The sequence below is a fragment of the Anser anser genome, assembly GCF_964211835.1.
Source record: "Anser anser genome assembly, chromosome: 12".
Taxonomy (NCBI): Eukaryota; Metazoa; Chordata; class Aves; order Anseriformes; family Anatidae; genus Anser; species Anser anser.
In genome coordinates, this window is record NC_139733.1 from 17,439,051 (window position 1) to 17,463,134 (window position 24,084).

The 24,084-nt window shown below is 45.6% G+C and overlaps 1 protein-coding gene across 38 annotated transcripts in view; it reads right to left on the bottom strand.

Annotated features, from left to right (window-relative positions):
• Positions 1–24,084, bottom strand: part of MAGI1 (membrane associated guanylate kinase, WW and PDZ domain containing 1) — a 325,450-nt gene that overhangs the window by 214,463 nt on the left and 86,903 nt on the right. The window contains exon 2 of one of the 38 annotated variants that reach the window (XM_083795155.1): positions 5,230–5,355. The exons of the other annotated variants lie outside the window; for them this stretch is intronic. The gene's annotated coding sequence lies outside the window, so the exon portion shown is untranslated. The remainder of the gene's footprint in view (positions 1–5,229; positions 5,356–24,084) is intronic. 38 annotated transcript variants of the gene reach the window in all.

The following is a 24,084-nucleotide window of genomic DNA, read 5'->3' on the forward strand; positions in this document are numbered from 1 at the left end:
CGGCATGTTCCTAAAACACGGAATTACAATGCAGCTGTCAGAAATTAAAAAAAAATACAGTAACCCACAACAGTACTGAACACGGCTACAAGAACCCACGTCTTTTTTTTCCCCACAAACTTCTGCAAAACAGGATTCACCCTGGCAAAAACAAAAGGCAAGAACTGTGTAAACTAATGTTACCCATTGAGTTTAAGACACTACGCAGCTTTATGGCCAGCTGAGATGAACCATCCAATGGACGTACAGCCGTACAAAAAAAGTGATAAATTAATAAAATCACGTGCCTTGTACAAGGCTCTTGTTCTGCAGAAAAACATGGAACAATGAAAGAAAAGCCACCTTTAAAACCACACTGATCTAAAAAACAAACTACTAAGTTATTGACTGCAAAGCGTCTCACATTTTAAACAGAGATTACAGACTCTGGACTAGCCTTCCACTTAATTTAGACTTCCACATCCATGTGATTTAGGTCTTAGCACTGCAAGAATAATCACACTGGCTTTCACAATAACTACCTTTTGTTGTTGCTGTTTTAAAATGCATCTCAACTAGATAACCTACGGTTTAATTAAATTACAATTGAAATAGCATTGTAAGAATCCAGACCGTTTAGTACCTGGAACACCAAGCATTCCTTCTATTTCATAAAGAAATTAATTATGCAAGAGACATTAACAACAACTGTAATTCTTTATGGATTTAAATTATGTTTTGAAATGGAAGAATAAAGTTCCCAGCTGATCTAAATTCCTCTAGATTATAAAAATGAATTAATGATGATAATATTCCATATGTCTAAGAACTGGCGCAGGAATTAAGTTCTTAAATCTAAAGGCAGCGGTACGGATAGCGAAAGCCGAATAACCCATTTCTACCCTAATAACTTGCCATACTAACGCCTGGAGTGTTTTTGGATGTGCTGCAGTCCAAGGGCTCAGACTGGTTTCTGGTTAAATCAATGGCAGCCCTGGAACTGACTTCCAGAAGGGCAGAACAGGGCTCTGGCTTCTCAGCATCACGTACCTTTCCCCTTCTCTGCAAGAAAATCTCAGCTGTGTCCAGGTGAAATTTCTCCCAGCCTGACAAAGAGCAAGGATGATAAGAAAAGAACTATAAGGAACGATGAATGCGGTATTTCAAAATTGGGCACCCTGCTGTTAATTGTCATCATTCCCTCCACAGTTTACGCATATTAGAATTATTCTGGCACTTCCCCGTTTGGGGAGATAGCTTGAAAGGGGATAAGCAAAGGGAACCCCTACAGCACAGCAGGCAGATTGTAAATTCACATGCTGTATCAGCTGGGCAGAAGAGTCAATTTTCCAGATATATAAATCTGGGTTTAACCTCTGCAAGGAAATATATGCATCTCCACTCTCCCTTACCGCATTAAAGGGACATCTCTGCTGGCTAGCAGTGACATGCAGGGAATCAAAATGAAAATGCAGACCAACTTCCAAAATAGCATAACCCCCATATGACCTTCTTCGCCTGAGTCCAGGGCTGCGTTTTAGAACTAAACGGTAACACCCGAGCTTTGCTGAGGACACTGCTCTCCACTATTGAAGCCAACCAAGCATGCAGGGCTCATTTTGTTTCCAGGAAAAAGACGGTGATTAATTAGAATGCAAAAGATGCCTTCCTGCCAAATATTTTCCAGCCTTATGTTCAACTAAGAATAATTAAGGCTCGCCCATATCATCCAAGAGACTTTTAGCCATTCTCAACGCGACATCATCTATCACCCAACAAAAGTCCACGTTTGCCAAGGAACAGATTGCAACCAAGTAGACGGGCTGCACATTAGCCGGGAGTTTTACTCGTGTCTAACTAACAGCTTCTCCGATATAAAAGGCCAGTAGCTGCTCTCTTTACTACAGCCATGCCTCGTTGGCCTGTAAACACCACCAGCAATAGCTTTAAACAGGCATTTCTTCTTGGCCTCAGCTGCTGTTCATTGCACCCTCCCCTGGTGCAGAGAGGGAAGGGGGTGCTCTGCAGGACAGCGGGTGGGATGGAGACCCCAGCACTGCTCCCAGGTCGGGCTCAGCCATGGGACCTGCTGGCACACCGCCTTAAATCCGACTTCACCTCCGTGAGAACAGCCATGCTTCAAATTAAGCACATGCTCAGAGTGCTTTGCTGATGAAAATAATCATAGGCACGGGATTATCAAGGAAGGTTAAGGAAGGGGTGGGGGGCCCTACACAGGCGTAAGCAGGAGCTCCCTTACAGGAGCCCACTGCTGCACCAGGGAGCTGCCCTGCAATCTGGGGGCAAGTTTCTCCATCTGCTTCTACAATTACAATGGTGACCTCCTTCGACCAACCCTTTTGATGCCAAGAGGCCAAGAAATGTAGTCACATTAGGATTAATAACTCAAATTAACTCGCTTGCACCTGTGCCTCCCTGTACCCATGGCAAACAGAGTAGCCTCACCTTTACAAAGCAACACTTGAGGGTTTCTTTGGAGCGTTTGTCCAAGAAAAACCTTTTCTCTTTCCGTCTTACCAAAATAAACTACTTAAGAAGGAAAAATGTCTCCCATTGTAAAAGTCTCTTGATATAAAAAAATGCAAATTTCAAGCAGCTGTAATGAATAGAATCAATTTTAGCCTTCTGGTGGCTACCTTCCTGCAAAGCTGTATTATTTTTCAAGTATCTACAAGAACCAGATCACGTTTCTAGCTTCCCGTTCCTCTCCTGTGTAATGAAGAGAATCATGTATATTGCTTTCATTTAATTTACCCTAGAAATTCAGAGTTATTGATTGCAGTTGGTAGACTTCCTAGCTATGAGATACTACAAGCAGCATTTTTAAGCCTTTTGTATTGCTCAACCGTGATGCACAACTACAAAAAAAAAGCAAAATGAAATTTTGAGGTGGGGAAGTATATAGCTGTGGAAATGAAATACTGAGTGGCAGTAACTGAATATACAAAACAACACAGAGCTGTAAGCTGCCCTTTGTGACATTTATTTAAAGAAATATCTGCACAACCGTATCTGAGCAATATCAGAAAGGTCTAGGGTTATCAGATAAAATTTGTACAGAAAAAAAGTCATTTAAATACAGGTCTACAGAAGGACCAGAAAATATTCCTTAATTTGGATGGTATTCAGTAAAAGGTTTTGCAAAGGGAAGGAAAGAAAATCAGAATTTAGATGAAATGTTTTGTTTGGATATTCAAAAGCAATAATATAATCCAGAAAGCTGCCAAAATATCAAAAAATGATTAAAAAAGAATGCTGCATTAAGGCAATTTTTTTTTTTAATTTTTATTGTGATGAAAAATATTAGTGGGAAGACATTCAATTAGTAGTGATCACAAAATGTTTCTTTACTATTTTTCATTTTGGCCACTGAAACAAGTTTAATTACTAGCATAGCACTAATCTGAGATTATTTTTAGCCAGCCCTATCTCCATTGAAGAAATCTTTGATCTGTTCAAGACTGTGCCCTGTGTTTCCCCCCAGTTACTTACAAAGCCTGGAATTTGGTATATCTGAGGTCAAGTCGTTCTGGCATTGAGAAGTCAACTCGTGCAAACAAACCAGCCAGCCTGCCTTTTCACTGGTGGTTGTGATGGTACGGAAATAAGCAAAACCACACTGATAATTCAGGAATGTTATTCATAAGGTTTTCCTTTCTTCAGCAGTCCTAATGACAACATCAAAACGCATGCAACTAGCTCCAAATAAGTAAATAAAAGGGAATCAGTCTAAAATACAGGGTTCAGAAAGTAAAATTAAGTTGCCTTCTCATTTCAGAGTTCTCCAGAGTTCAGAAACTGCCTTCTTCTAAAGGAAACTAACATCCTCACACAGTTACACAGTTTTAGGATCCAAGCCTCTTCAAAAATCAGCAACTCACAGCTTACTTCTAGTATTTTTTCACTTACCTTTATGAAAAAGAAAATCATATTAGACTTTTAAAAAATAGTTTCAAACTTTTAAATCAAACCTCCTACGTTTAGTCCCATTTTTCTGGTTTTAAAACGTGCATAGAACAAGTATAATGGAGAAACCAGTAATAATCACAAATGAAACACTGACACAATGATACACAGACAGAAACAATTGGCATCTTCATGCCTATTTTTCAAGGGAAATTTTAGAGTATTTTAAAGTCTTGTAAATGATTCTTTGTTTTCAAAATACTACAGGAAGATACATATTATTTGCTTCTTGCTGTTTCATGTCATCTATCAGAACAGGAATTTAATGAAGACACAAACCACCGTAAATGCTTCAGTTATCACAAAGGTTGGTTTTTTGTTTGTTTTGTTCTTCCAGAAGTCATGAAATTATACATTACATTGGCTTTTAACAGTAAATTTACAATCAAATGTTTGATTTGCACTAGAAGTAAAGATTTTTTGCTGCTTTTCTTTGGCAACCTGCGTACATCATACCAGTGTAGCGTCAGAGTGCTAGCACTTGGAATAGAGGGAACAAACCTAACCAGGTTGTACTCACCAATACGTTACTGCCTTTTGCTGAGCAAACCCAGCAAACATTAAAAACCAATACAACCGCTTCATGTAACATCTCCCCCATACAGTCTGACATCTGTTCATTAGGGCCGGGATTTCACATCAGCCGTTTAAAAGCAGCATCTTCAACTCAGCAAAAAATTTATTGTCCTTTTGCAATCAATATATGCAAGAACTATATTAATTTATTACGTAAATGAAAGCACTGTCCATTTATATTTGGATATTTGCTTTCCAGATCTGTAACTGATCATGTATTAGGCCAAAACAAGCAAACAAGACTATGGCCTTACCCACCCCAGCTTATTTCACAGAGATACTATTTTTCCTACGTATTGGCTTTGACAGGCACCTTAGCCCAACAAATCTGCTGAGCTCTTTGTGTGTCTGCAACTTGTTCAACCCAGAAATTTAAAATGCGCAGTCTGGAGCAGCAGGCATGAAAACTGCTTGTCCAGCTGCAGCAGGATTTCTCCAAGCGTTGGGAGGAATGGCACAGTCTCACTCATACCACCCCGCTGGGACTTCCAGCTGTTCAGACATAGCAGGTCTTAGAGTCTGGCAAGAAATTTTGCCAAATGCGTGTTAACTCTCGACTCATCTTGGGAAGACACGTAATTGCCTATGCAAATCAGGCTGAGACGTTCACCGAGATCTCCCTCTTCACCTCCACTGCTTTTTAAAAATTCTTCACCGTGTTAAGAAGGGATAAAATGCTTTACTTACAATCAGAGCTCCTAATTTTGCAGGCTAGAATACTTTGCATGATTCGGTAGCTTACAAATGAATACATGGAGCCAGCATCTGTCAAATCCCTTAGGCAGCCTTGCTTAACGGAATGCAATTTCTTACCTGAAAAACATAAATAAGCGACACACATTTACATTTTATCCTGCATAACTTAATCTTATTTAGTACCTTAAATCACACATGAAACTGGCTCTTCCCATTAAGCATGCAAAGACACTGCATCACCTGTTTAGACTGTTTTTAAAACGAACAGTGGTTTCCAATTAGAACAGTTCAGATGTAAATATTTATCCCAAATACAGAGACGTGATTAACATTCTTACCACAGACACGAGCTCACTGGAGTACAATGCTTTCCAGCGTTACCCCCAGCTTACAGACCCGAGTCGTTTGATCCCCCAGACATCAGGAGAAAGGGGGGCTGCCCAGGGCCGCCGCCTGAACCACAACAGCCACAGAGCTCCTAAGGGTCCCCCTCCCCGTAACAAAAGCCCCCTGGGACACAAGCCCCAGCGCAGCACAGCTCTGGGAGCACCCACCCCTGCTCTGGGGCTTCACGCCGCAGCCCCAGCTCTGAGACACCGGCCTGGCAGGGGAGGACAGGCAGGACACACGTGTGGGCAAGGCTCAAGCAGTGCGTAAAGTTGGGTGCACAGACCAGCATCAAGGAGAAACTTGAAGCAGCTTTTTAATTCTCCCCACTCCTGTCCAGTCCGCAGTCCCTATCCACCGGGATCAATTGGTATTGAATACGAACTCCATCCCTGAGGCTCTGCTAAGATAATAAATATGTTTGGTGCAAGTCTCAGCAGTAAATCAGAGCAAACTTATAAGCCTAGAATGATCCAAAATCCACAGGGGTCTAGCAAGAATCCATACAGTTGCCATGAGGTCCTTGGCTGCAGTCACAGATTGATTACATACATTTAAAAAAAAAGGTATTAATGTATAAAGCTTCCACAAGGGACAAAACCCACAACACTAAAAGAGAAAGCGTCAATAAAGCACAAGAGCTTTTCATTGACATCTTCGAGAAGCAATGTAGAGCCAAGTCAAAGAGCCAGAGAGCAAATGCCTTGGAAACGTGCCTCATCTCACGTGGGCCCACCAAACTGTCTCTCTCCCCTTTTTACTCTTCCTTCTCAAAATACCTTCTGCTGTCAGAAGCAACGGAAGAAAACTTCCACAAGCCAGGAGTCAGGATTTTGGTGCACACACCAAGCAATCCTCAAAAAGACCAGGAAAGATACTTGATTTTCCAGCAACTGCAAAGAAGCCACCCCAGCTCCCTAGGTTCCTAGGGTGGAGCTGCAGTAAGGATTTCCAAACCTCCCTAACTGCTCTTCAGCTCTGTCCAGTTTATTCTCCAGAAAGTTTTAACTGCATTTTAATTAAGCAAACATGCTGTGGGCTTTTAAGGTAGAGCATTACCTAAAGTTGAAAGGAATACATACACCTAAATCTAATCCAAGGGTCTGTAAATCAGTCATTTCTGCAGTGTGTGTGCTCCTCCTCCGTGAAGAAGCCATCCTGTATTTATTAAACTGACAGAGTTCAACCTGACTCCACAGGAAACTTGTGAGAGCTCCCCCAGCCCATACCTTTAAATGTGAATTTCTGGAAGTAACTAAAACCGTATCTGCAAGTGAGGCGTTTCGAGCACAGATTTCCCTGGGGTGGTTAAGAGCGCAGGAGGAGACCCAGGCCAAGATATTTCAGCAGCTTTCTGACAAAGCTGCATCTGCAGGACTCTCCGAAGTCTCTCCAAGTTCAACTTACATCCCTGAATATTACCAGGTCAGAGCTGATGCATTTTATTTTCCCCACAGGTTTGGAGCATAAGCCAGCATCCAGACAAACGTCCACACCACGATGGCCCCGTGGTCCTTGAGGCTGCCCGAAACCATGTTACCCATTGCACAAATGATGTTTTTGTGGGGTTATTGCAAAAGTTTGCCAGAGGAGCGGATCAGGGCTGAGACAAACCAGCCCTGCTCCCTGCCGGGCAGCGAGAGCAGTAGCAGGGACGAGAGGGACTGACACTGCCAGCTCACACCGCGTTCATGCCAGCCCTGGGTGAGGGGGGGGAGCACCAGGGAGAGCCCCACTCCCCCAAAACAGCTTACAAAGTGCTTAGGGCTTCAGTGCAAAGCCCTAAGGGAACACGTCCCATGGAGGGCTGAGCAGCTCTCACAGCTGTTCTTGTAGCTGACAAACCCAGAAACCCATGAAATGACAGGCGAGATGCTCCTGAGCTGCATTTCAGGAGCAAGGTGACCTCAACTAATGGTATAAGTAAGGGTGGACGGGGGGGGATTTGCACTTGCAGGCAGAGATTTAAAGCATGAACCCGACGGGTCTGTCTACAAGGACCTGCTCCCTGACACTCACGGCTCGGCAGTGTGACAGCAGCACACATACAGGCCAAAGACTACCATCGGTGCTTCCTGACTCCGTGCATTCCTTCACCCACTGATCTCATAATTCACAATCACTGTATTTAATACACAGAACTGTTGAGTGCTCCCCAGGAACCATCAGCGGCCTTTGTGGAAGAGCAGAGCTGCGCCGGGCGATCGCTGCACGTAATTGCACCGCGGGCTGTCAGGCTCCTGGTGCTGAGCAGCAGAAGATGGAGGTGGGCTGCCCCGCGCCCTGCTGCCCACTCCCCCAGCAGCAGCACGCGGGAAGCACCGAGGCCCTCCTGCACCCCCACAACATCGAGACAGATCACGCCTGGCCGGCTGCGGCTCGCCTGCTGCTTTCTGTCACAGCCGTGCCGTGCAGGAGGGCTCAGAAGCGACAGGTTTTAACCACACTTGATGGGAACTTGACACAGGTGTCGCTGCCTCAGCACAACATCGCATAGCAAGGAAAGCAAACCCTGCTTCAACTTCACAGGCGATTTCCCGTGTTGAGTTAGGAAGGGTCCCTACCCCGGCTGTCACTTCTCCTCACTACCTCTTGGATCACCTGTAGAGCGCGGGGTTTGCCTCGTGTCCCCCCCTCTTTAAACCCAGGGGACTCCTTCCTGCAGAGCACTGCTGGACGGCACGCTGAGCTGCGTCTGAGGCCGCCACACACCGCGGGAGGTGCCCCCAGCACATGACAGTGACACGGGGCTCTGTTCGCACAGCGCCGTCTCAGTGTCACAGGAAACCTCATAGAGTCCGGGGACTTCCATCCGCAGCGTGACGTTCCCATTTAAAATGCACACATCTCGGACAAGGAACGGAGGCATTCATCTGCTTGGCATTGCACTGGCAGAATTGCTCATAGGCGTAAAGGAATTATCTAAATGTTTTCCAGAGAAAGCTGCAAACAGCCTTGCACCAGCACCTCCTATTTTCCACCATTTCTGCAGTCTTCCAAGACTTTCAGAGAGATTTTAAGAGGTGGCTCCTCAAAAAGACTTCCCTCTCCTGCTCATTTCTGAGTAAAACAAATGTTTAGACACTGAATAGATGCACTCTGGCCTCGGTTACACTGCCAAATATAAACTGTAAAGTAATCGAAAGGGAAAGGTCTGAATTTTTAGCTGATCTTCCCCAGACTCTTCCAATTTCTTTGGTGATTTAATATACGAGAACATCCCGGTGATGAATGCACTGTTTATACCAGAAGTCCGGTAATAAAAGCAATGTTCTTCAAAGAAAATTGAAATGATTCTGATATACCTGTACGATTATAGCACAGGGACTTGGGAAAAACAAACATCAGCAACTGAAAGAGGATACTTCAATAGTTCAATAACAAAACAAAATAATTAGGCTTGCTTCCATCAAAACATTTGGATGAGTACAGCTGCTGCAGGTCCTGCCTGGCAGCTTTGTTATCTTAACAATTAGCTACAAGACTACGGCCAGAGCCAAAGGAGTTCGTAATTCTCAATGATCTCACGGTATCCAGAGCAATAAGAGAAGAAAAGAATCTTTACATTATTTCAAAACTTTGAAAGCCCACCCCATTTGGTGCAACAGCATGAAGAGCTTGTTTGAAAACTCAGTGTTATTTTAGCAGCAGTAGCTTTTGCTGGCAGCTTTCTGAACACAGCTGAATGGAGAGGAAATTATTTTCCTAACATTTACTTCTTCCAAAGGCTAAAAAAATGTCATGGCTAAAAAAGGCACGACTGCAACCTTAGGTACAGGCTAATACCCATCTTAAGTCCTAGCTAAGGGTGCCAAAACCTTAGGCAACTCATGGTTTTACCGGTAGCAAACAAAGAAATGCCAAAGGAAAGCAGCAAAAGTTATCCACAATCCAATTAATATTCCAGCAGCCTGAAGAGCAAGTAGTTACTCAGCTTTTTGAGTAAATATTGATTGCAAATGAGCTCAGTTACCTGAACGTGGAAACATTTGGTACTGAAGCTTTGCCACGTTCACTGTGCCAGACATTTGGTGAAACCATAGCTTTTTTCCCTGGTTCTAGAGCACCTGCCCTTGGGGAGGGCTGTGCAGCTCTGCACATCGCTGAGGACCAGGCTGATGGGAGGGCTGGTGGCCAGGCGGACACAGCAGGTAGCAATAGTGCAGCCACAGCCTCAGCATTCGTCTGGTGAGATGAACCACATTTAGAGCAAAGACTCAGCTCTGTGTTGCTACGTGGATGCTCAGGAGAAGGCACAGGGAAAGGTAGGTCAGGAATTCATTATTAGCCAGCTTACTGCTGTGCACACTCACACCATTTCTCATCGCATTTCTCACCCATGCCTGCTCAAGGCCTAACCCAAGTTTTGGCAGGGTGACTGAAGTGTTAGAAAAACACCACAGCCAAACTAACATTATGCACCAAAACTCACAGCCCTAAAGCTCCAGGCGGGCTGGTCCCCAGCATGGGGCTGTAGCTCCAAGACCTCCAGCTGGTGTCACTTGCAGTAAAGAGCTCTCAGCTGCAGGCAAGAGACACCGAGCCATTTCATTACTGAAACCCTCAGTCCTCTCTGATCTGAAAATTCACTAATGACCGCAAGCATTTATGTCAGCAAAACCCTAAAGCCCCAGAATTGCTGCCCCTATACCCCAATGCTTTCAATAAATTACCCAAAGCCCAGGACAACAGAATGAGACATGAGCTAGCCGATGCCCAGAGATCCATTGCTAAGGAAATAAATTTCCCTTCGCTGTATAAAGTTCCAGGAACGTGCTGTTAAAGTGATCAAAAGCTCAGTGTTGGTGCCACTAAATCTCTGAGGGTTGCCATTTTGGATGCCTATTAAAGGTTTATATTTGTGTTATAAATCATCTTACTGCATTCCACAGAGCGATTTTAACACTGGAATCATACCCCCTAACTAGTGTTTATATGAAATTTAAAGGGTGAAGAACAGTAATGGTGCTATTAAAGACACCTCCTTTTTGAGTCCTGAAAATAACAGCATGCTACAGAGCCATGAAAAGAGAAAATGATAGCAGCATTAACCTGTAATAATTACACTAATAAAGGGAAAGTAGCACTGAAGAAATTATTACAGGGGAAGACACTAAAATTTCTGTCTAAAGCACCAGCATAACCTTTCAGAGGATATATTTGCAAAGTACATAAATAAAAAGTTCTAGTTATTTCAAAGGTTACGATTATCACCTTCCCTTATTTAAATTGACACCAGTTATTACTGTACCTTCTTGGTCCAGAGTCTAAAAAATAAAAGGAACATAAACTGTAGGTATAAAATCATAATGTTATTTGTTATTACACTGTTATTAAGGTGCTGTTTACTGAGTTTGGGCTGCTTTTCCCCTCTCTGGTGTGAGATTCAGCAAGGAGCAGGAAAAGCCTGACTTTAGGACAGAATTAGCTAGCAGCTTTTAAACTTCCCACGTTTTAAAGGCAAGAGAGCAGAAACAGAAGCACCCCAGAGTACAGCACCCAGCACCAAGCCTTGGTGCCACAACCATGGGTGCCAGCCCTCCTGCCCCAGCACCTCCCCTGCTTCCAGCTGCGACCTTGCCCAGGAAAACCTATTTAAATCATCAATAAATCAGTGCTGAGACAGCAGTAACCCTTCACATAACCCAGAGGGAGAAGAGGCATCTCCAGGAGTCCCAAAAGGAGGGAGCTGCATGCAGCGAAGGCCAGAGACAGCCAGGAAAATCCCCCCCCCCCCCCCCCCCAATAAGTAAAATTATTGATGACTGACAGTTGCAAACCCTGTTTCATGTCAATAGCAGCGCAAGATGGTTTATACAAACCAGCTATCATTTGGATGATTTGCAATAAAAAAAAAATCAAAATAAAGGATGATCAACAGTATGGCATTTGTTTATAAACAATTGGTGAAAACTTCTGCCTCTTATTCTAAGAAGTGTGAAGTCATGCAGTGCTTGCTTGCACCTTCACTTGCTACTGACACTGTCTTTATCAACAGCTGTCAGCAAAATGCAAAACAGAGGAAGAATAATAGACAATCTGAAGAGTGCAACCAAATTTAAAGAGTTTATTACTGCTGCCTTCAGCTAAATATTCACCCTGAGAGGTAGCAGCAGACACATTACCAGACACCAGTCCCAAGACAGCCAGGCATATGACAGAGAAAAAGGCAAAACTTTGCTTCAACCTCAATCTACATTTAAAAATAATTATAATAAAGAAGAAACCGAGCGTAGCCTAACCTAAATCTGTATGTTTTAATGGCCCCAAACAACAGCAAGTCTGATTCTGAGTGGGGGGAAGGCACAACACAGCACAAAAACATATTTAAATGAAAAAAGAAAGGAACCATGGGCAAAGTGCAATGTTAGTTCAAACCACAGATCTGAACACTGCATAAACCGGCACAAGAAGGAGGGGATACGATGTGCATCCTGAGTGCTTGGAAGAGCCAGCCCGCATGTTACTGCACCTGAAGAAAAACAGCCTGGAGAGGTCAGCGCAGGGGTGTCTGAAACACCTTCTGGTCTGACAAGCACTGTCTGTTCCCTCTGACTAATCTGACAGAAAATCTTTTTATTTTTAAAGAGCCTGACCCACTGCAAGCGTCAGTAAAATTAACCTTAAGCGTCAGAGGAGGGCCTGGCCTCAAGCCAGCCCGGCTCCTGCAAAATGGCGCCCAGTGCCTGCCTGCTCTTTGTTGTCACAAGCAACTGGCAGATTTAAGGGAAGAGACAAAAACCTGGAGATGAATGTTTCTTGGCCGCAGTGGAAGAATCCACAGGGTCCCCAGCAGAGAAGACACTATTTTGTGAGGACTTCTGGGGCTCTGGTGTCTCCGAAACCCACCTCACCACAAAGGGCTCACAACTCACTGTGAGAGACTTGGCTGAGTCTAAATTTCTGTGATCTCTCAGGTGCAAACTGAAGTTCCATTGTGTTATACAGAGGAAATATTCTTCCAACAAGTCAGTTAAAAAAATAAAGAGTCAACCCATCAGATCAGGGCCCACCTTGGTAGATCATTGTCCAAGGACTAAAATTACTTGAGACAGAGCTACATCTTCTTCTGACTGTAACATTCACAGCCAAGCAAACTGATTTTCAATGTACACCAAGAGCCACGTTTAGCTGAAAGGAACAGGAGACTGGGTGAGGTTATGGAGCATTCCCAGATCTTTAAGGCCTAGTGCAGTAGGGTCTAAGAAAAAGGACCTCCCCACTAACCAGACAGGAATAAGACAAAATAATAATAAATAAATAATTTTAAAAAGGCACTATCAACAGCAGAATCTATAATTCCCTTTTACTTTTCTACTTATTTGTGGAGGAAGTGATCTTCCTTATGTTCAGAAGAACAGCCCAGAACAAAGCAGACAGAAACCCCAACCCCTTGGGTTGAACACGACTAACAGCACATGGGCGACCCAGCTCAGGGATCAAGTAGTTGTTCTGCTGTCTGTTTTTTTTTTTTAAATCTTTTCTCTTGCTTGGATTTGAAATTCAGAATAGCTGCTAAGGAAACCTGAAGACAAAGCATCCACTCACAAGTGACCCTGTAACACTTACTCCATTCCCTCCTAACCCCACTCATAAATCTCCTCAGGGCTCTGAGGAGTGGCAGGTCTGCACAAAAGACAGGTGAAAATGAGAATAAGAGAGATAAAAGGGATGAATCCCTGGGGGTGGGGGGAATGCATTTAAATACAGGGGAAAAAAGCTATTTAAAAAATGCCACAAGACTCGACACATCCCAGCTCACTTTGTTCCTAGCGCTGTTGTGCAAGCGCGTGGCTGAGCTCTACCTATGCTGTCCATAAGCTGTTGTGCGAGCACTCGAGTGCCTTTATGCTCGCTACAGCTCGCGGCACATTAACCTTTCTTCACTCCTCTCCTCACCACCCCAGCTCCTTTCAAGCACGCTGTTTGCAAACAAACCACAGGCGATGCCAGGGAGCCCCCCTGGAGCCTCACCTTCTCGAGAGCCCCCAGCGCGTGATGCACAGCCTGTACAGAGCGGCGACACGCGTGTGTTGAAGCAGAGAAATTGAGCACCAGCTCCTGCCCCGCGGGGCAGGCACGTACCCACTCGACCCGGTGTGCTGCTCAAGTACCCTGCGAGAAGAGGCAGGATCAAGAGGGAGCGCTGCAGGCGCAGATGAAGGCCAAGCTCCTGCTCTCACCGTCGTGAAGAGGAAGAAAGCGTGCTCCTCTGCAGCCTTACTCCTCGCCCAGGTAAGGGATCCTGCCCCAGGTTTAGCTCCCACAGGTACAGGGAACAGAACCGTGAGTAGATCTAATCACAGCCCAAGGGAAGACGAACCGGCATCACAGAGGAGATGATTACAAACATGCCAACCTGTTTTGACAGCAGTAATGTCACCATCTTCAGTTTTTATTCTTTGCTGTGTAAGCAGTCGGTTTCACCCAGCTCCAGACAGGCGGGCGGTCCCCTGGGTCTGGTCTGTGGAGCTCCCAGCTCCTGCAGCTTAAAAAGGACGAGCTCCACGGAGCAGAGCTACGAACTGTGGTGTGACTGGCCACTGAAGGGTTAAATCAGAGCAGGCAAAAATCCCAAACAGATTCAGATTTCCTGCAGCTGCTTTCAAGCTTCACTCCCCCTCCCCTTTTTAAGGGTCTGTTTCACTGTTCTCTAATCACAACGGAAGCTCAAGCACAACACTGTCTTAGGTTGGAGAAGTACTCTGATTTTAGGGTCTCTGTACACCAACACCTAATCATAATCAATGGGAGGGGTTATATATTTACACACACATATATAAATCAATACAATTGCACTGGTTATACACAATAGGGCTAGTGGTAGGGAGGCACCTTACACAGCCAACAGCTCATTCCCCTCCTCACCTGGGAGCAGCCAGGCTGCTGCAGGGCAGTGTTACCACCCTACAGCCACCCCTGCACCAGGGATCGCGTTGCTGTATTTATTTATACCAACTATATTGCTAACTCAGACGGAGCCTCAGCCAGGCGACCCTCTCATTTGCTTTTTACTCCCATCAAGGCAGCGATCCCACTGCCAGCCTGATGTTGGGAAGAGCCCCGGTGCCACCGCAGCTGCAGGCAGGGACCCAGGCTCACGGAGCCGCCAGCCCAAACCTTCTGCAGGTACTGGTCCTGCTCCACCCCTGCTCTGGGATCCCATTTTGCCAGAGCCAAAGCAGGAGGGATGAAAGGCCAGGAAAAAAGCTAAAAAAGCTGGGTTTGGCAGCATGGGCAGTGCTCAAGAGCAGAGCACCCAGCATGGGCGCATTGGCAAGGAGCTGCTTTTACACACCTGGCTTCTCACATCACCTCTGCGTTCCCGAAATGGCAAACCCAGATGTGCCTCGCTGCCTCCAGCCAGCCACCAGCCAGCAGGGCACCTCGACGGGTGTTTAAACTTGTGTTTAAATCCCAGTCTAGAGAGCGCTCAGTCACGCACTCGAACGCTTTTCTCAGCTGGGAGAAAGGTAAATACACATTTAATATTGTTTGATGAGTTGGCACCAAAAGCAAATAAAATCTATTTTGCCAAGTTTATGTTGGGACTCTTGATTATTTAAAAAGAGGCACCTCAGGGAAATGTCTCAACCATCAAATGTGAATGTGCTTTTCTTTAGCAGATATCTGCCTGTTTCAAGTTGGATTTGCAAATATATATTACTTTGTATTGTTTTCAAGCAGAAAATGGAGGATAAGTGGAAAAGGCTTTTCCTGCATCCCAGAGAAAGTGAGTGCAGAACCACGCAGGACTTGCTGTACAGCCAGGAAAGCTCCTCACAATGCACTAACTGGTGTCAGCAAGGCAAAAATCCTCGCTGGGCTTCAGCTACACCTCTGGGACGCAAGAACCAACCAAAGGTTTTAGCATCTGATCTAACTGAGCACTCCGTAGGACTAACTTGTCCATTAAACCAGGTGCTGCCTTCATTTGGTTGCAAACAACACAACACAAGGAGTCTGCGAGCACAAATACAAAACAAGCTATTATAGATTAAATTAGAGCACCACAACCAGGAAAGGAAATCAAAATATTATTTTGGCTTGCCATTTTATTCATGGAAGATCAAAACAGGAAGATAAAGAAAATCCCAGCGCTGTATGACAAATACGTCTTATTGCATTGCTCATCTGATGTTAATAAAAGAATACAAAGCCGAGAAATCTGCAGAATAGCTTTAAGTATGACTGAGATTACCCATTGTATTGGCCATCATCATCTTCGTTTAGAACAAATATACCACACCAGAAACAGCAAATAAAGCACTTTTCTAGAACTCAGATTTATCTTTAAAAATAAGTTATAAAACGAAGGTGATTAAAAAATAGAGCATTAAATAAAACTTCACATCTCTTGTAATTGCATCAGTTTGCAGGATGACAATTTTGTTGGCGAGGGCATAAGGGCTTTGGGCATGCATACCACTCAAATAATGAAACCCAGCTTTACCCATCGGACTCAAGAACAGGAAAAAAAATAGAAAAAAATGATAATGAAAGCTGGTGCCTCTCAGTGCAACCACAGATTTAATAGAAACCATGCTTCTGTGTTGCCTACAGCCAGGAACAGATGAAAGACACTTGCGCGATTAGTTAACAAGTGGTCATTTAATCTCCCTGACAAACCCTCTTCCCCAGCTCCACGTTCTCCTGTTACCACTGATGTTTGACTGCCTTGTTCGACGTGGACCCAGCCCTGCACATATCACATAAGTCCGCATTCCTAGGAAGAACCCAGATCCTTTTACTTGTGCCAACAAAACCGGCAAATACTTCACTGACTCGGGTATTTTCTTCCGAAACAGATGCTGGAAAAAGTTGTTAGAAGGTGGAAATTCACCACAAATCCACGACTCCGTGTGAATTACTCTGCTTACCATGCTGTAAGAGCCAGAGAGTTTTTTTTTCTTTCCTTTTTTTTTTTTTTATAAGACCAGGAAGTTATTTTGATTCATCTCCTATTTACCCGAAGTAAAAGCTCAAACATGGGCAACCTTTCAAGAGAGTTTGGTATACTTGTTCTCTTCAGTGCTTGTGGCTGGGATTAACCTTGAGTTTACAATGCTGGTCTTGACATGCAAAACATCCTTTATGATTACAGACTTAGAGATCACAAGCTATTTTAATTCTAATTTGAGCCTCCAAATAGGTCTTGCCTTTAGTTCTCACTCTATTCTTAACTTCTGAGAAGGCTTCGCATTATAGTAACGCATAATTTGTAATAATCACATTTAAACCACATTCTCTTAAAAGGGAATTTCTGGCTCTACAATTCATGGGATAAAGCAAGGGGGAAGAGAAAATAACCTTTTGCTTCCCCCCTTATCTAATCACTTCATGAAAAATTACTCAAAGGCGCCTTTAAGGCCAAGGAACACGCTCAGTCATTGGGTTTCCAGGCATTGACTTTTAAATGGATTGCTTGAAGCAGTGTAAATTTCTTAAATTCCACAACAGTAGCAAGATCCTGAGTCTCCCTTTCATCTCAACGACTCAATTTATGCTCCAGCACACATTACTGCAGATATGACCTCTTCCATCATGAGCCAGTGACGCCGGCGGTATTAATGCAAACAGCCTTGCTCTACAGCTGCATCGGAACCAATTGATTCAAGTCTTCCTGAATTGACATTAGAAAATCCCAATTAGCCGCCAAGAAAAGTTTAGAGGAAGTATTTTTAGCTGTCCTAGACCAAAACAATCAATGTTTCTCGTTTGGCATTTGTATTTTAAGTTCAATGGCTCAAATTCTGATGACTCAGCATTCAGTCTGATGAATCAGAAGCAGTCGTATTTTGATGAGTATCTTCTCCAATTAGTCAGTCTGGTAATAGATACAGGTTTGGGGCACAGTTTAATGAGACACTGGAGCAAAAGTTTAAGTATTTGGATAGCTCAAACCCAATTTAGCGTATCTTTTATGAACCTGTCTGCATTACATAAAAGCTCCTGCTTAGAGAAACACGAGCAATCTAAGTACAAGAACTACTTGGCAATTCTGTATAATTTTTTTTCCCATAAGAATACTACTCCAAGTCACAAAGTAAACTCACACTGTTGCTCCTTCACCCCAAGAATCTCATTTAGTATTGGTATCTCTGGTTGAATTAGTGTTTTTCGGGCCACAAAGTAAAGACTTAAGATGCAAACTTGCCCTTTCTAAGCATAAATGCCCACATTTCCCAAAATCTGGGAGCACTGCCCAACCCGTTATGGAGAACTACTTGCCACAGGTTCAGGGGTAGGAGGGTCACAGAGTCTGCAGCACACAAAATCTCCCACTGCATGTTAGTGCCTCTTCTTTTCAATGAGGAAAAAATACCTCCAAAAAATTGCCATCCAATTAATAAGTCTGCCAACTTGCTTCTTGCCCCTGACTGTCCCTGACGTGAACAGTCAGAAGCAGTCAATGATACAGTCTGTGCAGTATGTATGTTTGCATACGGAATATATCCCACTAAACCAACGAGAATGACCATGGGCAACAACTTTCAAAGCTGCATACCTGCCAGCACCCCAAATCCCCAGGTGCTTCCCACCAATACTTGGGGACTAAAGCGAAAATCTTCCAGCCGATGCAAAACCACTGTAGGGAGACAAGAGGCACAGAGGAATATTTACCTTTGTTTACTTGTGTACAGGACTAAGACATCTATGACAGCTCTATTTTGTAAAAGGACATTCACAAAGAAACAAAACCACTGTGCAGAAACCAGCGCTCACCACAAGAGGGCACTTTTAAAAAACCTAAAGCTGAAAACTCTTAATAAGAGATGCGATACCAGCAAGGAAGGAAAGGGTTTGGAGATGAGGGAGAGAGGCGCTCAGGGAAGAGCTGGCATACAGATGACAAACGTGAAATGTCAATATGCACGCTCAAGCTTGAGACAGGACGAACATTGCTGTGACAGAGCGATCATCTCTGCACCGGCACTGCGTGGACACTCGAGTTCCCTCGCACACCTCCCGCCTCCTAGAAACGTCAGCTCTAGTTTCAAAGTGCTCCAAGTCAACTCCGCATTTCTCTTCTTAGTGAGCAAACAATTTGTGCAGGTAAGTTGCACTCAGAAGTATCAACATTAAAAAATTACGAGAAAAGAAGCTTTCACCTTTCCCTCAGCTCCAGAACAAGATACATTACCCTGCCAGCCGTACTTCTGAGTCGCATTTGTCAGAAGAGCGTGCTGCAACCCTTCCTGCGCAGAAGCACGTTTCTGTTGTGAATGCTGCACCTTGGCTGAGAAAGCAGAGCTGCAGGAAGCTCGTTAGTCTGTACCAGGGTTCTGTAAAGGTACAGATCCAGACCTGCTCTTTTGCTACACTTCTTTTAAACACAAGACAGTCCATCACCTGCTTTAACAAATACCGGATTATAACGTGGCTACTGAAAGCTGTAAGGATATATGCTCTTTATTCACAGTACTGTATATCAGAAATATAAAGTTTTGAGGGAGTGCTAATATTTATGAAAAATATTACGAATAAAAACTTATTCCCTTACAACACAATATAACATCGCATGTTATTTTAACGGGCTGCTGGGGAACACTTCAAGTGTATTCGACCTAAAAGGAAAAGGATATTTTATTTCAACCACTTCGAAAGCCCACATGAATCCAACAGGTCCAGTTGTTAGCCTGTTTTGATTAGGGGGAAAACAGTGATACTTCCCTCTGGCACACACGGCTGTTCAGAAAGGGAGCAGCCAGTACCGGCTCCGATCCCTTACTCCTTACTCCATGCCTTCCCATTCAGGGTTTTCCATATCAATTTGCCTACTAAGAAACCTTTTGGAAACATTTCAAAGGCATCTTGCTCTCCTCAGCTGCTCTCAGATTTCTACGAGGCTGACATCAGGCCTATCTCTAATGAGACAATTAACAAGGATTCCTTTCTACTCCGTGCCACCACAAAGCCTGTTGATAATAAAAACCCCGCTGATAATAAAAACTTGGCATTTCTGTCAAACTTTCTTTATACTGAAATATTGCTGTGCACAACGCTGAGGAAACCAGACGATATAATTCAGCTTGTAAGGAAATGTGATGAATTCAGCGGGACTTCCACACCAGAGCAGTCATTCAAACTTATTGGCAGAACAATGAACCCGAGCCAAAGCAAGTAACAGCCCTATTAGTGCTAAAATTACCTAGCAGCAAAGGGGGGTGAAAAAAAACAACATCTGGCTGGCAAAGATAGAGGGCCAATGCTCAGTTATTCCTTACGTTAGGGCTGCCAGAGGACACCTCCTTCCGCAGAGGATCCAAGGGCACAGCAAGAGCTGCCCCAGGAGAGCCCAGGGAACTCGGCTGCGGTGGTGCCACTTCTCTGTGGGCTGTTCCCCTACCAGCAGGCACCTACGGAGGGGTTTTCAGGAGCTGGTGTAGGTCAAGGTCAGTGAATCCTGTGCCACGTAGCTTTATCAAGTCAGAAATTACGTGAATGGAAAAATTAGATAATTCTGTCTCCTCCAAGGAAAGAAAGAATCCCCCAGTGCAACCGCAGAGCTCATGCACCAGCTCCAGGAGATGGTGCCGCAATTTAGAGGTTCCCGTCTGCCCTGCCTCTCTTCTGGCGCTCACCATCTCCCCAGCGGGCAGCAGCACCCTGCAGACACCTGAGGTGACCCTTCGGTGACCAAAGGAAACTGCCTGTAGCAGACCCGGAGCGCCCCTGCCCCAGGCACATCCCCGGCAGGCAAACACCCACCGGGACGACCACAGCTCCTTCCAGCCCCAACCACCAGCTCCAGACCTAGCTAACCCTCAACATCACTCAGCCCTACAAGCTCCGAACAGCTTCCCAAACGCTCCCCAGCCACCTCTCCCCTTCCCCACCACCGGTGCCCTCCCGAACCACTTGTCAGCATTTTCCCTCTCCTTTCAAGCTTAAGCGACAGCAAGCTATTTCAGCACGAAGCCTGCCGACTTCGGGTCTGCAGCAGGCCCGGCAGGAGCCACGCTTCGCTGCACCCACACAAACCAGAGTGTTCAGACCAGACTTGTTTCAGCCCCAGCACGATGATGTCAGCTCTCCACCAGGCCCACCAAATCCTGCAGACACCCATCACCTCCTCTGTCAGCTTCCTCTGAGCCAGCTTCAGCTCAGGCTGAGCGGTGCGGCCGCGTGTCCATGCTGTGCACGGCCTTGCTGTCGCCTACTCGTGTCTCCAAAGTGACCTTGCAGTTTGGAGCCCAGGTAAGGTCCTTACACGGTGCCGCAACACCTTGCCGTGCTGATTTCAGGGCATACCACCCCATCTAATCGCTCACCCTGCTTTCCTAGGAGGGATGCAAGAGCCCCTTCGCAAAGAATTTCTACTTTATCTAAATAACAAATCAGAGAACAAAGTGCAAACAGTATTCACCAGCTGGATCTCTGTAAGGGCACAGCTCCCACAGACCTCAGGCACACGCACAGCAACGAGAGGATGCACCCAGGAGCTGCTGCACTGGTCTCCCCCAGCAAGGGGAACTTCCACGCTATTTGGATCTTTAAAGAACCCTTTAGGATGGAAGGTTACCGATAAATATAGGTATACAAAAAACAAACTCACAAAATAAAGTACCGAGCCCACGTCCCTGCTCGTACAACGAGTGTTTGACCTTTGGAGCTAATTGCTGTTTTCTCAGTACACCAGCAGCGGACTGGGCGAGCAGCCACCCTTAACGCTCCAACAGAGCGCTGCGAGAGCTGACACTTCACTGCAAATCCCGACAGATCCAGCACAGCCAGTGCCTGGAGCGGCAGTGCTGCTGGCTCCAGAGGGAGCCACTGGCTCACTTTTGCGGTGCCAGCAAGAGGCCAGCACACAGAAATCAGCAACGACTTCACGACCAAAAGGGCTTTTTAAATGAAGAAGCAGAAGAATGGCAGGGGAGTCTCTTCTGCGTGCCATGCTGAACAGTGCAATGACAGCTACGTCCCAACAATAAGAGACATGCATCATGTGTTCTACTATTGCAATCAAACCAAATAGCTTGCATTATAAAGAATGCAAACAGCCGAGTGCTGCCCAAAGATAGTGCGGGTGCACGCACACGTGGAGTGAGATTACAAGAGCAGTTTTCATTCCACAGCCACGCTGTGAGTTGGAAAGCACCCTTGATGAAAGAACTAACAGGAGAACAAGCAGAACACGTACTGTAAAAAGGGAATTGAGAAGAAAAGCCGTCCATTGGAAAGAGCTGCAAATGAATACAGGTGTAAGAGCATCCTCTGTTTGACTCCTTAGAGACACCTGTAATGTCTTTTGTTAAACAACAGAGTGAGGTCTCCTTTATTAAAGGACTGAACTGTGCTGAACTTGGACCGCGCTCAGTTGAATGGCTTCTGATCACGGGACAGGGAATTGGGTTAGAAATGAGCAGATAGGGACCGTCAGAGAGGGGAGTTTGCGCACCTCGGCACGGAGCATATGGCCAGGTGTTCGTTACTTCCTTCTCCCTGAGCCCCAGGTGAACGAGCACCAGAGGAGCAAGTTTATCCTCAGCGTGATGACAAATGGGGTTAATTCTTGGAGACGTACCCAAGGTAGCTGTAAGCCACCTTGTTCAAGCAGCTACCAAGTTTCCCAAGCGCTACCGCCTGCACAAAGCTCTGCAGCCAGCTGTAGCGCCCAAACCAAGCCTCAAAGAGCACCAAGTTCATCGCCAAAAGTCACAGTAACAACTTCGCTGTGGTAGAGAAGCGCCCGGGGTCACGTACCTTCCCAAAGCCTCCCTAGACTCACTGCCCCTGCTCTGAGGAGGGAACGATCCATCTCAAAGCTGCATGAGCTCTAACCCAGAGCACAGCGTTTGCCTTGATCTCCTCTCAGAAGTCTGAGTGCAGAGGGGTGGGTGAGTTATGGGCAGACACAGTCCAAATACATTTTCTCTTTTGCAGTGGTCCAAGTACGACTGCCAACTAAAATCAAAGTTTTGCGGTTTTCTGTCTGCATAGCAGCAGTCAGCCTTTGTGAGTGGAAACCAAATCCCACAGACACACAAGAGCCAGGCTGGAAAAGGCTCTCCTTACAACAAAGCAAGGGAGCGCGTTTTGCAGATAATAAAGCAACGTGACTCAAGCTAGAGAGGCTGGTTTGTTTCATCTCTACCTGCTGCATATCATAAAAACCAGAAGACGTGCATCTCAGCTACAGCTCGCTCACTGGAAGCCTGATGGACGCGAGTTTAACATATCACTAACCAGGAGCTGGCAAACGAGCACGCTGATTTTCTCAGAGGATTGCCAGAGGAGCGCTCCCATTTTATGCTCCGTAACACACCAAGGCTGCAGAGAGCCGCGAGGGGAGCACCCAGGTGCTGACTTCCAGCAAACATCGTGCAGGCCAAACCTTAACCTCCTCCACTCCTGTGCACATCAGCAACCTCCGACACCGCCTGGTAGCAGCAGCGTGTCCAGGAGGAGATGCTTACAGCCTGGCCAAGCTGAGCATGACTGCAGCGACCCTCACACACATCACCAGGCAGGGTGCGGGGGCTGGCTGCTCCCCCTGCCCTCTGAGCAACTTCAGAGCTTTGCTCGCCACCAGCAACTTTGTCCCCAAGAGGAGAAGAGGACACGAGCCCGTGCCCCCTTGCTCACCCCTCCCCATGGACACCCCTGCAGGGCAAACAGCTTGCTGGCGGCTCCAGCAGCTCTGCGGTGCCCAAATTCCACCACTGGTGCAGGCAGGGGAATTGGAAGTGAAGCAAAACCGGCCCACGTGATGTCCTGACGTGCAGCCAAGGCAAAGCCTATTTCAGGCGGCCGTTATCTTCTTCGCCAGCTTTCTTCCCACATCGGCAACCTTCCCCGCTCTTCTCGCGCAGGAGGGAACAGAAACATCTCCCCAGCAAATCCACCCTGCGAGGGGAGCACGGCAGATCCCCAGCGCTCCTCCCCAAGTGCAGCACTTTTGTGCTATGCAATGACAGTGTTCCCACTGATAGCTGCTTCCATATCGCTAATTGCTCACCCACAGATAAAGATCTGCCCTGAAAAAAAAGGGAGCAGCAAAAAGCACCCCAGGAGCCACGGCTCCTTGCACTGCTGCCCTCTCCTTGGTCCCGCCTGCGAGACGAGGTGGGGGCTGCAGCCCCAAGCACCGTATCTGGCTCTGTAACACGTCAGCACCTTTGGTTTTCCTCAGATCAGAGCTGTTGGGACTCAGCACCGTTCTTGTTGGGACCTACCAACACGCACTACCCCACAAGGAGCATTTTGGGCAGAAATTCCACAGCAGAATTATCTGACTGGCTGGATGCATTTACTGCATCAAGCAAAACAAACTAAAACTCAAGCAAATGCAAGCACTCATTTTTAAACGAAAAGCTGCTTTTACTCAAGCAAAGGAGATAAAGACAGCAAAACACGTAAACAGGAAAAACTAATTATAAAAAATAAAAATCCTTTTGAACAGACTGCACGGTCATTTGGAAATAAAACTCTATTCTTAATGTTTCAAAGCAC